At 45.7% G+C, this 15,415-nt stretch overlaps 1 long non-coding RNA gene across 1 annotated transcript in view; it reads right to left on the minus strand.

Moving 5' to 3' along the window:
• Positions 1-4,584: 4,584 nt before the first annotated feature.
• Positions 4,585-15,415, minus strand: part of LOC144341215 (uncharacterized) — a 117,456-nt gene continuing 106,625 nt past the window's right edge. Inside the window, exons 3-5 of the long non-coding RNA XR_013418090.1 lie at positions 9,997-10,337; positions 8,780-9,018; positions 4,585-6,741 (exon numbers count right to left, since the gene is read on the minus strand). This is a non-coding gene — a long non-coding RNA (uncharacterized LOC144341215). The remainder of the gene's footprint in view (positions 6,742-8,779; positions 9,019-9,996; positions 10,338-15,415) is intronic.

Here is a 15,415-nt window from a genome sequence, read left to right on the forward strand (position 1 = left end):
ATGTCTTCAAACAAGCTCTCAATATTTGTCTGCAAACTTCTCCAGCAGTCTTCCACACCTTAATAAATAATAACTATGTTATTCAGTTTGCTTTAAGGTGTCAAAGTTGTCATTAAGTCTTCTATTTATTCCACTCTATATGTGACCCAGCGTAGAATTTTGTCACCTATACCTTCAAATATATTCAGACTCTAGCTATGTCTCACCACCCTCTCCCACCACCTGCCATGTCCAGTGCGGATTATTACAGGTGCCCCCTTGAGAGGGTTTCCTTTGCTCCTCACACTTTATTATCAGAGGGAACTCAAGGAGATCCTGTCAAAATCTGTCAACAACTAATTGAAAAGAGAATTTTAATTGAATGTAGCATTTATAATAGCATCAAATACAAAACAGACCCAGAAATATAGCTAAAAGTTTTTTAACTCTCCTAAAGAAAACTGTAAATATTATTAATAGGACATTTTAAAAACTTCTAAATAAATTGAAAGGCATAACATGTTTATCAATTGAGAACTCAATACTAAAATATGTCACTTATTTCCAAATTGATCCATAGACTTACTGCATTCCCAATAAAAATCCTAGCTCTCTCTGTGTATGTCTGTCTGTGTGTGTGTAGTTTGGCAAGTTTGACTAACTTTATACCATACTCATAAATTAATTTGTGGTAGTTTATATACATAAATGTAAGGTGAAACATTAATTACCTAGGAGTCGATATAGAAGTAACAACTTTTAAACTTAAGGTAGGGAAATACACACACACTCACACACAATCTAGAAAAGAAAAGACTGATAAATTGCACTGCATTGAAGTTAAATATTTCTATTTATCAGAAGAAACTGTTTAGAAATGGAAAACAAGCCAGAAACACTCACACACACACACACACACACACACACACACACACAGAGAGAGAGAGAGAGAGAGAGAGAGAGAGAGAGAGAGAGAGAGAGAGGATATTTTCAACAAAAATATCTGCCAAAGGGCTTGAATCCACAACATCTCTACAGATTAAAAAAGGAGAAGCAATTAAATAGCAAGCACATCAAGAGACTTTAAAATATACTGGACAAAAGAGGATAGTAACATGGCTCATAATGCATTTAAAAAGATGCTTCATCTTATTTGTTATCTGAAAATTGAGAAATAAAACCATCATCAGTAAACCCCATGCCCATGAGAATGGTCAAATTTGTAAAGGTTGACAATACCGAAAGTGGTGGAGGATATGAACCATGGAAAGGTCCACGCCATGCTGCTCGTAGGGGTGACTCGATCACAAATGCCCAGTGATAAGGAGATTCCACTCCTAGGTCTAAACTGCAGACCCATGAAAATGTATGTGCAACATAAGACATATGAAGGAATGTTCATTGCAGTATTATTCATAGTAGGCAAAACTGAAAACCACCCAAGTGTAACTCAAACAGTACAACTGATAAACTCTGATAGTGTCACACAATGGAGCAAGATAGCAACAAAAATGAATGAGCCACTATTATGTGCAACAACCTGGATGGAGCTCATAGACATAATTTTGCGTGAAACAAGGCAAATCCCAAATACCAGGCACTATGTGACTTCATTGGCAGGACTTCCCATCCCATTTAGCATGGGGACCAGGCCCACCTCCCCTCTGGCCTCATTATCTGGTTTTGTCCCAAGTTCTCCTTCTGCTCCCACAACACCATCTCCTTCTGGTCCTTGAACTTGTAGAACACCCTGATGGAACACTTGTCCCTGACTCTACCTGGAGTGCTCCCTCTGCGGATTCAGGGTAGACCACGCCCACACAGCTTCAGGCGTCGGCTCCAAGCCCATCTGACTGTGTTACCTGACGTGCTGTGTGTTTCTTTGTTTTCCTATCTCTTCCCGCTAGGATCTAACCCGCATGAAAACAGGGACTAGCCTGCTTCTTTCATTGCTGTATTTTCTGAATCTGCAAAGGCACATGACAATTATCAATGCTCGATAAATACCTTTCAAAGACACATGGCTGAATGCTGCTACACTTTATGACTTTTGTTAGCAAATAAGTTTGAACATTTCCCAGTTTTCTCTTGTATGAGTGACCTGCTCATGCTTGCGTCCTTCTTGGCATCTTCATATATTTTTTCCTTTCTGTTTCTGTGAACATCTCACACAATCTGGAGCACCACCCAAGCAATAATCTCAGACTGTCATTGTGAGCACGTTGGCTTCGTTCCAATTCGTAAGAGTTAGGATCTCTCCAGTGGCGATTTCTGCTTCTGTTCAGGTTGCCCCACAGTAAAGCCAGGTCTTACCTGGAGTTTTATCACAGGAAAAGATTTATCCAGGCACCAAAAGTGAATGATGTCACTGGATTCTTATTTCTTCAGCACAGAAGAATTGGGGTTAACATTCAGCCTGTGAAGGCTGCTGAACGTAACTCCTGCAGGGGTGAGATCGTGGCGAAGTCACAGTGGCTGGGTGCTGGGGACAGCAGCCATGAATTCACTGCCTACGTACCAAGAGCAGATTATAATAAAGCACCTATTAGCGGAGAGCCTTGCATCCCAGGCACCCTGGTGAGGTGTTTATGATTTGTTCAGAGGCATTAGCGAATTTTGCTCAAGTGTGCATTGGACCATGTTCTGCACATTTCATGAATAATTAAAAATGGAAGTCTAAACATTTCATGTGCAGGGATTTGTGTATAATTCTTATAATAAAGACAATGACCCAAAGTCTTAGAGCCGAATCAAGAACACAGAGAATTTCAACAGCTTATTCGTGGTCTTGGCTGCGCCTGGGAAATGTAATCCCCCCTTTTAAAAAAGGTGATATATGGGATGGATGTTCTTGAAGATGATGGATAAAGGTAAATTTTTTAAAAAAAGAAGAGAAAAGGAGGGCTTTAAAGTGATGCTTTTACATAGCCTATGTTGAATCCAGAGCATGGTCTAATAAACATTCTGGTATTTTACACACTGCCCTTTGTTTTCTGTTTTCATCTGTAATTCACTAATATGTTCTCTGTTATATGATAAATCCATTCTTAAAAAATGATGACTTTGACTTCTCTGCCAGGAAACAACTGGACATAGATAATACGGCATCATTGTGGGGTGTTGTTCCCAAAGATTCTGGCCCAGACTGTCAAAATGATGCCGCACAGCGTGGATCTACTCCAAGCCTCTGAGGGGGAACATCTGTCCAGAGCCTTGGGCCCTCCTGAGGGGGCCACAGACCCCTTCCTGAAACCTCCCTGCTCCTACCTGGGCCTATCCAGGGCCATCTCCTATAACTGTCATTGTCCCCTCCCAGCCAGGGTTTCCCATGTCTCTGTCTCCATGACCTGTTCTCAGCCCAAGGTCCTCTAGAAACAGGACGCAGAGCTTGGTGCTCCTCCTGCACCCTCCATAGCCCCTGTTTCCCCAGGGAAGAAGGTCACGTGGCCCCCAGGCCCTGGCCTTTCCTCACCTATCCTCCCACACCTGCCCCTCCACTAGCTCCTGGCTTCTCCCAGATGCTCCAAACCCAAACTCAGGCTCCCATGCCTGCTCCTCCCTGCGTCCCGAAGGTCATTCCCTCAACACCCTCAGACTGTTTCTAGGTCACAGCCTTTGTGCAAAGTCGCCTTTCTTTGTCATGTGAGTGTCTCGCCACCCTAGTTAACAATGAGCACAACCATTATACACCCAGACCCGCTGTGCCTCCCCGCAGTGATCCTTCTCCAGTCCTGTGGCACAAAGGACCCCAGGGGAGTCAGCTCACTCCGTTACTGATGACCTGCACCCCCCACACACCGATGGCAGCTCCAGGCGGGCAGGATTGTTTGTTTTTATGTTGTGCGCTGTGTTCCAGGAGAACAGAGCCTTACCTGTATGTGTTGGCTAACACACACACTAACAGGTATGTGTTGAATAAATCCTCCAGCCTTTTAGGGTCTGTGGGCACAGAAAAAGCGCTCCTCCTGCCCACATTGCCCCTTCCACCCCCACGCCATTCAGAAGCCTTGGGAGTTCGGGGGCATCCCCTCCACAGAGAAACAGCTGCCCTGGGACCCCCGTGCTGAGCCCCCCCTGCCAAGCACACACCAAACCAGTGCAAAATTTCCCTTTGGGGAGGGCCCTCTCCCCGCTGGGGAATGCCCCCAGGGGTACCTCTCTAGGACAGGGGTTGGTTCATGGTAGACTCACAGCAAATATCTCAGACATCTGAGTAGAAACTGGAGACTGCTCACAAGGAAAAACCCTTTTCAAAAACAACAACAACAATAACAACAAAACGTACAGGCTACCACCTGGAGGAGAGAAACCCACCACAGCCCTGCTCGCCCCCTCTCTCTTCTGAGGGTTCCTAATAAAGGACTCTTGTGGGAGCTGCTTCCATCCCCACTTCAGGAGGGCTGCTCGTCCAGGGGAGCCCTGGCAAAGGCGCGCCTGTGCATGTGTCTAGAATGCATTGAAAATACTTTTCTGAAGGCGGCTTTCAGCTTTCTGAGAGTTAGAACACTAACTTTTTTTGCAGCAGGTGGCTTCATAATTGCTGCGCTGGTGAAAGGACGTGATACTGAAAACACGCTTTGCGGGGCAGGGCTGGGAATCCTCTCATGGTGACAGAAAAGTTGTTTGTTGAGTGAGAAAATTATTTCCTATTTTTAGGGAATTTGAGAACCTTTGTATGAGAGATCAAGCCAAGGGGAGCTGAAATTCAGTGAATGCCAACTTTTGAAACCGTTGAAAACACTTGGCCCAGATGAGAAAACATACAGATCTCTGACGCTTCCTCTGCATCGGGCTCTTCTCAGAGTTCAGGGAAATTCAGCAAGCAGCACTTGAACTAAAACAGAACTAAAATGTGTTCAGTGCTGTGCTCTGGTCCCGTCTTAGGTGCTGAGAAGCAGAGGACTGCTCGTGGCCGCACTGTCTGGAGGCCCCTCCAGAATCCCCGAGGTGGCCCATGCCCAGGCACCTCTGAGGGCACCACCCAGGGCAAGCTGGATGGTGGGAGCCTGCTGGACAGGTGGACCCTCCCCTGGGCTGAGGCTTCATATGGACTCCAGGCCTGGGTTCCCAGTGAGGAAAGTCAAGGCAAGGAAGCGCGCTGGGGCGCTCAGGGCCTGGTGCAAGGGCGCATCTCCCCCAGCGCCCTCTGCTGCTCACTTCAGCTCCTGGATAGCTGAGGCCTCCCCGTCTGTCTCCTAGAGCCTCCATGGGGCTGTCTGCTCCGGCCCTCCAGGCAGCCGTGTCACCTGGCTGCATTGACACCTGGCCAACTTGCCTATAGAAGGTGTGAGGGGAAGAGTAGCATTGCCCTCCTGGCCCCACTCAGTGATGACAAAGGCAGATGAGGCTGCTGGCCACACTGCCCCTTCCCTATCACGGGGCAGCTCCAGTGCCTTCCATACTCAGCCACCACCTTGTGGGGCTATGCACAGTTTCACCAGTGAGGCCACCTCCTGCCTGTACCCACACACCTCTTTCCACACTGCCATGGTTATCTACTTTCCAGATGGATTGAACTGTGTACCTCCCCACAAATTTTCTGTGCTTAAGTCCTAACCCCCAGCATCTCAGAATGTGCTCTTATTTGGATACAGAGTCTTGCAGATGTCATGAGTTCAGACAAGGTCCTGTTAGAGTAGGATGGGCCCCTAAGCCAGTACGGCTGGGGCCCCAATAGAAAAGGAAAATTGGACACATCCATGCACATAAAGGGAGAGTGCCATGTGAAGGTGCAAGCTTTGCTGCCATAAGCCAAGGAACCACCAGGAGCTGGAGAGGATGGGCACAGGTCCTCCCTAGTGCCCTCAGAGGGAGCCTGGCCTTGTGGCACCGTGATCTGGGGCTTCAGGCCTCCAGGCTGTGAAAATACATTTATGTGGTTGAATCACCTCTGTTCCAGCAGCCCTAGCCAGCTAACACCCACCCCACTGGGGGAGCATGGGCTGGCCAGCCTCCCTACTCAGGTGTGCATTCCCATGCGGAGAGAGAAGCCCTGTGGCATGTGTTTGCTGACCCAGAGACTTTAGGCAGAATAAAATATTTTAGAGCAAAGGCAATTCCATCCAACTCTTCACATTAACAAATAAACAAGGCTTAGAGCAATCCACTCGGGAGGGCGTAATGACCCAAAGCCACCCAAGACCCAGACTCTCAGTCCTGGCTCAGTGCCCTCGCTACGTCTTGGTTCATTTCTTTAAATTTGCAATATAAACTTGCCTAGAGGATGCACTCTTATCTGACTTATCAGGAGTGTGGGTTGCTCTAGAGTCTCTCCTCACCACCATAGCCTCCTCAAGTGCACGGCACAGGACCCCCCAGGGTGGGCACCAATCCATGGAGAACCTTCCAGCACAGCTCAAATGCTCACACCTTGGTGTCAAGTGGCATTGCCGTGCACACTGCACCTTCCAGATGCAGCTGAGCGCACCTCAGAGAACCAGTGCTTTCCGAAGCTGTACTAGTACAAAGAAGGAATGCCAGCAGGGACCCCCGCTCTGTATAGTTTCTAGGCTAAACTGCACATCATGGGGAAACATACTCATTCCTGAGTTTTCTATCTATAAGCCCGAGGACCCCAGCGGCTGGGTGCAGGGGGTGCAGGGCCTGCCTTCTTAGTGCAGGGATGGTGAAGCTGCAGAATAGGGCAGTGTGAGAACTGATGGGTGGGAAACAGTCTCTGTCTTTGAATCACATGTTGAGAGAATACTGTCATGAACTCCAGCTGCATGATTTCTAGGAATGTGGAGAACTAAAAATAGCAACCTAAGGACATGGAAAAAATACAAGTTTCAAATGAGGAATGGGAATATCTGTCCTGGTCTGAATTACCTGAAGAGCTTCCCTGGCCTCCGCCTCTGCTGCTAAGACAGGTGTGGCCTGGAGCCGTGTATACATGGCCAGAGTGGGTTCACTGTGTCCACTGGTGATTCTGCCTCACCAAGCACTTTCCTCTGAACAGCTGAATGACTCGAACACAACATTGTTTAAGGGCAGGTCCTATGGGATGGCTCCCAGGAACCCCTTCTCTACAGCATAGATGGAACAAGACTCAGGAGCGGGGGCCGGGGGTGGAGGGTGTGGGGGCAGAAAACTTTTTGTAAAGAGTCTTCCAGGGTCCTAAAACTGAAATATTTTTGGTGTGTGTTCTAAACATAAAACACACGCATCTCTTAAAAGTTCTCCTCAAAACCCCAAATGACTGACTTCTTAGAGGACACTGCTGCTGTCCTCTTACTCTCTGGAATGCTGGTGGAAGAGGAGCTGTGTGAAGGATGGGTCCAGTAAGGAGGTGAAGAGAGACGTTCACAGGGAGATGTTAAGCAAACACCTATTTGTACACCAGGAAAGAATTAAGTTCATGAACACAACCATCTCCACTGAGTTTCTGTAATTTCTCTGCCAACCTCCTCAGAGAAGGAAAGAACGAAAATGTGAAAGACTGAGTTACAGCCGGGTTGTGAAGACCAGGGCAACTGAAGCAAGCCCCTCCCTCCTGGATACCCGAGACCTCCCAGGGGCATGGAAACCTCAGCCATCAGCCAGGACCACTCAGAGGCCAATAGAATGGGCAACAGAGGATGACATGGCCAGGTGGTGGGCTCACGGAAGGGGGACTACACCTGTGGGCAGGTAATGGGCTCGCACGGCGGGATGGTGGGGACACTACATCTGTCGGCAGGTGATGGGGACACAGGGGGGATGGTGGGGAGAGTAAACTTGTGGGCAGGTGATGGGGTCACAGGGTGATGGTGAGGAGACCACAACTCTGACAAGTGATAGGGACACAGGGGGGATGGTGGGAGAGTGCACCTGAGGGCAGGTGATGGGGACACGGGGGAACGGTGGGGAGAATACACCTGTGGGCAGGTGATGGGGTCACAGGGGGGATGGTGGGGGAGAATACACCTGTGGGCAGGTGATGGGGTCATGGAGATGGTCATGGAGATGGGGTCATGGAGACTACAACTCTGGGCAAGTCATGGGGACACAGGGGGGATGGTGGGAGAGTGCACCTGAGGGCAGGTGATGGGGTCATGGGGGGATGATGGGAGAATACACCTGTGGGCAGGTGATGGGGTCATGGAGATGGTGGGGAGAATACACCTGTGGGCAGGTGATGGGGTCATGGAGATGGTGGGGAGAATACACCTGTGGGCAGGTGATGGGGTCATGGAGATGGTGGGGAGAATACACCTGTGGGCAGGTGATGGGGTCATGGAGATGGTGGGGAGAATACACCTGTGGGCAAGTCATGGGGACACAGGGGGGATGGTGGGAGAGTGCACCTGAGGGCAGGTGATGGGGTCACGGGGGGATGGTGGGGAGAATACACCTATGGGCAGGTGATGGGGACATGGGGGGATGGTGGGGAGAATACACCTATGGGCAGGTGATGGGGACATGGGGGGATGGTGGGGAGAATACACCTATGGGCAGGTGATGGGGACATGGGGGGATGGTGGGGAGAATACACCTATGGGCAGGTGATGGGGACATGGGGGGATGGTGGGGAGAATACACCTATGGGCAGGTGATGGGGACATGGGGGGATGGTGGGGAGAATACACCTGTGGGCAGGGGATGGGGTCACGGGGGGTGAACATACAGTGCGACCCCAGCTCCTCAGGTGGCCCACACTGCATGAGCCCTACACTGCAGAAGCACAATTTGTGGACTCCTCCAGCCAGTTCATCAATCAAAGCTACAATTAATCATATGGGATTTTCAGTGGACCCTTTAAAGGAAACAGGTCAGCGCATGTGATTTAAAATGACGGTTTATATATTCACAGAGCACTTACTGCAGGCTAAGCATCACCATCTCTGGTCATCCTGACCATGATCCTGGAGGAGGGTAATTCCTGGTGGGCAATGGGATACCTGAGGCCCAGAAAGTCGTGCAAATACTTCCAGGTCCCAGAAACGGAAGAGACAGACTTTCGCTCCTGAGTCTGGGTTGGAAACTCTGGCTCCTGGGCACTGTGGAAGCTGCTCGTTCTCCAGAGCAGGCACCATGTCCCTGCAGCATCTAGGGTACAACCTAGGCATAGGTGAAGCCTGGGATCCACAGTTAGGCTGCGTAACATCAGGCCCAGTGTGTTTCCAAATACTGTAAATATGAACCTTTGCTGGAGTCTATAGTTCTCAAGTGTTTTTTTTCTCTCTAAAATCACAATTTTTGCCGAAACGAACTGGTTATTCAAGTATTATAAATTCATCCATTCAAATAATCACATATGCGCCCACGTCAAAAGGTCATAGTTATCCAAAGGGAACCAAGACAAGACCCTGCTGACCAAACTTCCGGACCTTTCCTGAAGGGACTGAGCCACATCCTGGCGATATCCAGCACACACAATGCCACGGGCAGAGGGAGCGGAAAAGACAGGAAGACAAGAAGGAAGACAGCAAGAAAAAAAGAAGGAGAGAAAGAGAAAGGAAGGAAGGCGAAGAAAAGGAGGAGCCTTGTTCTAGCTGGAGATTTAATAAGGTTCTTTCTTCCCGTTTTAATGGTAAATAGAGCAAACCATCATGACAGGTGTTCCTTTTAAAATGAAATTATTAGGCTGCGAACTGCAGAGGCTGGAGAGAAAATAAAACAAACAAACAAAAGATGATTTCTATTTCCTCACTGGAGGGTCTGTCTAAACCAATGAATGCAATTTAAAGGCAGGGCCTGCAGAATAGCGGTCTGCATAATGTGCGTCCAGGTCCATCCTGTGTGTGTAGAAAAGACTAAAAATAAGAATGGATAAAGGGAAATCTAAAGAGAATAGGATCATCTCGGACCTGAAAGCACAGGGGAATTGCCTTTACTGCACTAACCAGAGACAAGCAGAGAGGCGGCTTCTGAGAGCAAGGTGGGGAGTCAGAGGTGACAATGGGGATGCACTTGACTCCAGCCTGACAATCTGGAGTGGCCGGGGTTCCTACCCTACCCTGGCCCCAACATCTCCCGGGAGCCCCCACTTCTCCTGATTGTTCCTCGGGACACGTCTCCCTCCATGCGTCCCCTTACCTGGCTGCTCGGGGCCAGGGTGTAATCTGTTTTTCCTAAGTGCTTGCTCCATAATGATCCCTGTCTCTTGCAAAGGCCACAGCGTGAATGAGATGTGATTCCACGGAAGTGAGTCGGTGCTTAAATTGAAATATTATGGGAAGGGCAGCCCACTGCAGACCTTTGATGTAGCAGCCCACGGCTTGGGGGGAGCTGGGGACACAGAAGCCAGTGTCCACTGTACTCATTTCCTCGTCATTTCAAGGAGAAAGCGGAGAGAGCAGACAGCGTCAATACAAATAATTCGAACTGGATCTGCAAAGTGAGTGCTGCAAGCTGGACGTTTGCCCCCTGGCCTGTATCTGTGGGAAACAAAGCCAAGAAGAACCATTCAGCATATTTGAAATGGCTTAAAATTCATTTATATATGGCAGGCACCGGGGCAGAAAGACAAACACGTGAATACAAGCCATAAATGAAAAGAATCAACCAGTTACACCATTAAAGATGTCTGAATATAATGCCAGTTACTACGAGTGTGGAGAGTGCATCTCTGAGATGGTGAATTTCTTCCCACCCAAAAGCAGGGTGATCCAGAAGGAACTGGTAGTGTCCTTTCACTTATTTTCAGACAGGCTCAAGATTACTTTCAATAAATAAGTATAATTGTTCATAATCGGAAGAACAGACTTACTTGATGATGACATGACTTTAAATGTCAAAAAGCTAAAAGATCACACACACACACACACACACACACACACCTGTCAGAACTAATACATGAACCCAGCAAAGTTGTAGAATATATAATCAACACACAAAAGTCAGTTGTGTTTTTTACATTAGTAATAGACAATCTGGAAAGAAAATTAAGAAAACAATTCTATTTGCAAAAGTATTTAAAAGAATAAAATACTTAGAAATAAACCTAACCAAGGAGGCTTAACACTAATACTCTGAAAACTATAAAACATTGCAGAAAGAAGTTAAAAACAAATAAATGGTGACATGTTCATTGTTGAGATTGGAAAACTTAAGAAGTCAATACATTGTAAAAGTGATCTATAGATTCCATTCAATCTCTATCAAAATCTCAACTTTTTTTGTAGAAATAAAAAAATTATCCTACAAATAATGTGCAATTTCAAGAGACTCCAAACAGTCAAAACAATCTCAAAAAATAACAAATGTGGACGTCCCACACTTCCTGCTTTCAAAAATTACTACAAAGCTACAGTAATCAAAACAGTGTGGTGTGCTGTGGCATAGACTGACATATAGACCAAGGTAATCAAATAGAGATCCCAGAAATACACCCTCATATATAAGGTCAAATGATTTTTGACAAGGGTGCCAAGACCAGTCAATGGGGAAAGGACAGTTTTTTCAAAAGATGATGTTGGGGAAACTGGATATCCACTTTCCAAAAACAAAAAACAAAACAAAAAACAAGAAAAACCCTCGCGAACCTGGACCCTTACCTTTCATCATATGTAAAAATTAACTCATAATGCATCAAAGACCTAAACATGAGAGCAAAACTATAAAACGGTGGAGAACACATAGGGAAAAAGCTTCATAGCATTAGATTTGGCAAAGATGTCTTGGATGTGACACCAGAAACATGAGTAATAAAAGAAAAAGTAGACAAATTGGGCTTTAGGCCCTCCATTATTAAAATTTAAAAATTTGTTCAACGAAGGACATAAATGATAGAGGAAAAAGGCCACCCACAGAAAGGGAGAAAACATTTGTAAATTATATATTAATAAAGAAAAAACAGTCTAGAATATATAAAACTGCCTACAACTCAATAACAAAAACAAACAACCCGATTTTTAAAAAATGGGCAAAAGACTTGAATAGACATTTCCCCAGAGAAGACATACAAATGGCCAAGAAACACATGAAATGGTGCTCATCATCACTAAGCATTAGGGAAATGCAACTGAAGAACAATAAAATACCACTTCACCTCCATTGGGATGACTATTATTCAAGACAAAGAAAGTTGGTGAGGATGTCAAGAAATAGGAGCTCTCATGTACTGGTGGCAGGAAGGTGACATGGTAAGCCACTGTGAAAAATGGAATGGTAGTTCCTCAAAACAACAACAACAACAACAGCAACAACAACAGAGAATTAGCCAGGTACGTTGTGGACCTGTGCAAGTGTGTTTGTAATACCAGCTATTTGAGAGGCTGAGGTAAGAGGGTCACTTGAGCCCAGAAGTTTGAGGCTGCAGTGAGCTATGATGGCACCACTGCACTCCAGCCTGGGTGACAGAGTGAGATTCTATCTCTGAAAAGATGATGATGATAGATAGATAGATAAATAGACAGATAATGACAGAGCCATGTAATTAACCAATGGTTCTTCCGAGTTTACATCCAAGGAGGGCAAGTATGCAGGGATGTGTACAGTGTAGGCCGTGATAAGTCACTGTCCTGTGGAATCTTACAAGGAATAATCATTTCAGTTGTTTTCTACCAAGTGGTTAGAATATTTTATTTTTTCATAGAATTGAATTATTTTGCATAAGTTGAATTACCTGACTAAAACAAAATATTCAAATCAGCTGCTGCTTCCACACAGGGAAAGGTTTAAAGAGTTAACCAGCCTTTCCAATGTCCATGATCAACATCAGTGGGCAACTGGGATAAATTAACCACCCCTCCCCCCAAAAAATAAAGAAGTTTGGCTTTCTCTTATGGTCTGTAAAATAGAAAGTCAAATGGGGAGAGACACAATTATCTTGATAGTAGAGCCAAAAATAAAACAACCCTTGTCTTGCAGCTGTTAACTTTGCAAGGGAATAAAGACAGCAATAAACCAGAGGCCTGGCTTCAGTCCTGTAGCTGCCTGTGCCTGTTGCTGTCCTTAATTGCCTCAGAAAAAAAAAAAGAAAAAGAAAAAGAAGAAGAGGCTAATTACAGCAATACTACACATTTCACAGGGGTGCTATAAAAGCAAAATGAGGTAACGGACATGGAAACACTTAAAAGTTTAGGCAATGGGTTATGAGTTTTATTACTAAATAATATATCTGAGCAATGAGGGTGACTGTCCAGAGGCCCTTCCATCTCTTAAATTCCCTCAGTGATCTAGGAAAGCATAAGTTATTGGGAGGATTAGTTGACATTGTTCTCTTAGAATGATTTCCTGTCACACTTAGCCCATGAAATGTCTTAGCGTGTGTGTGTGTGTGTGTGTGTGTGTGTGTGTGTGCGTGCGCGCTCGGGGGTAGGGGGGAGATGGGGGATGGGTAGGGAATTAATGGTAGAAGAAATAAGAAAAAAAAAAAAAAACATGGCCAACATATTTCTACCATGTGGATGTTTCCGTTTTGAGTCCCTTTGAATTCTACCCTATGATGAAGAAAGCACATACAATTTCCATTGACGGGTGGGGAGACAGGGTCTCAACTCTGTCACCCAGGCTGTAGTGCAGTGGCACAATCATGGCTCACTGCAGCCTCAGATGATCCTCTTGCCTCAGCTTCCTGAGTACCTGGGACCACAGGTACACAACACCACACCCGGCTAATTATTTATTTATATTTTTGAGGACAAGATGTCTCCCTATGTCACCCAGGCTGGTCTCGAACTCCTGGACCCAAGTAATCCTCCTGCCTCAGCCTCTGAAAATGCTGAGATGACAGGTGTGAGCCACTGCACCTGGCCACACACCCGCAATTTTGATGCCAGCAAAGAACCTTCTGTTGCCATCCCCCACACACAGAGGAGAAGGGTGCCCTGTCCCGCACCCCAATGTTGTGCTCCCCCTCAGTGTTCAGCCCGAATTACGGGCTCCACCTGGGATCTGATCTCCTCTGTCCACTTCCTACCAGGGGCTATTTGGTGAGGAGCAGGGAATGGGGGGTGACTCACCCCACACCCCAGCTTTCATTAGAGCTGCTGTTTCTGTGTTTATATATATCGGGCTTCTGGTTAAGAAGTTTTTAAATTGGTTTTACATTGCTTTGAGGAGAGAAAAAGGTGAAAAGAGAGATTTAGATGGTGATTGCTCTATGAGTATCTACTGTTTACTTCTTAGAAAAGTCATCTTCTGAGTAACTGACCATGACAACAAGGAGAATTAAAGTCCCTGAAATAAACAAAACAAAAGTCGAAATTCTCTTTTTGTGCTTCCAGGCCTCCCCTCTCATCCCCAGCACAAATTTAAACAAATAAAACAACCAATCCTCACTTCTCTAAGTGATTTTTCTGTTATGTGACTTACTATAAAGTACAATTCTTTGCTGGTGACTTACCAGCACTTTGAAAGAATGAAATACATTTTTCCAATCCACGCGCACATTGTATTCAATCATTAAACATTTCTCGTAAATCCTCAAAGCATCTCCATTTCCCCTGTCCCCGGAGGCTCTAGTAAGGCTCCATCTTTACCCAGAACATGTGTTTTTGCCATGGCACAGCTTATGTCATTTCTATGATACATCTTTGTAATCACTAAGATTTAAAAAAAAAATACGTAAACAAACAACAGTGTACGTATTGGGCTTAATCTCACTTTGAAACCAGAAACATGTCAACTGACAAGCCATCTTTTCTCTCTCTGTTCTGACATAGATAGCCCTTGCACCTGCTTGTTATTGGACTCATTCATAAAATGCATCATGCTTATCTTGAGGTTGCCAAAGGGTCCAGTTGAACATGGGAGGTGTGAATGTTGCTAGTTCTCTGGGTAAATATTTGTACTGGTCAGAGACAATGGAATCCTACTGTGGCCTTTCTCACATTCAACTTGCTACCAGCGTCTTCTCTACTCAGAGAAAAAGACAATGCAAATAAAATGAAATACATGAAGAACTTGTTGATTAGAAGTTTACTGAACTATCTAAATCAAGTGACTCGTGTTAAGGCTCTTTGCTAGGGAGACCAGACCTATGATGGCTGGTGGTGAATTTTTTACCTGGAATATCATCCAGAAAATATTTACCCAGAAAATCATTATACTGCAAGACACAAATGATGAAGCCATCAAAAACTCATAAATTAGTGGACCTGAGAGCAAGTTTGTTTTTTTGAGAGCAAGTTTTGAGGTGAACACAAGGTACACCCTCACTGTGTAAACTGAGTCAAGGAAAAACTCTATGACTGTCCTTTTTGTTCAACATTTCTGTATTTTCTACTACACATCCTTGCAGTTTGCTTCTCCTACTACTCTAACCTTTGAGGATTTTTTCAGTAACTTCCATTCAGCACCTTGACAAATCTGGGTGGACTGTAGGAACACAATCCACATTCAATTTAATGGGAGGTAAGTCTGGAAAAATTGTCCCTGTTGAAGATCTACTTTGTAGTCTTATGCATGATGATGCGGAGGCATCACACTCCTCTTGCTGGATACAGAAAATCCCCTTTGAAGAAAGGAAAAGAAAGTCAGCTCCTTTTAGCAAGACAGAATACAAATGGAT

Source organism: Macaca mulatta, chromosome 6 (genome assembly GCF_049350105.2).
Source record: "Macaca mulatta isolate MMU2019108-1 chromosome 6, T2T-MMU8v2.0, whole genome shotgun sequence".
Lineage (NCBI taxonomy): Eukaryota > Metazoa > Chordata > Mammalia > Primates > Cercopithecidae > Macaca > Macaca mulatta.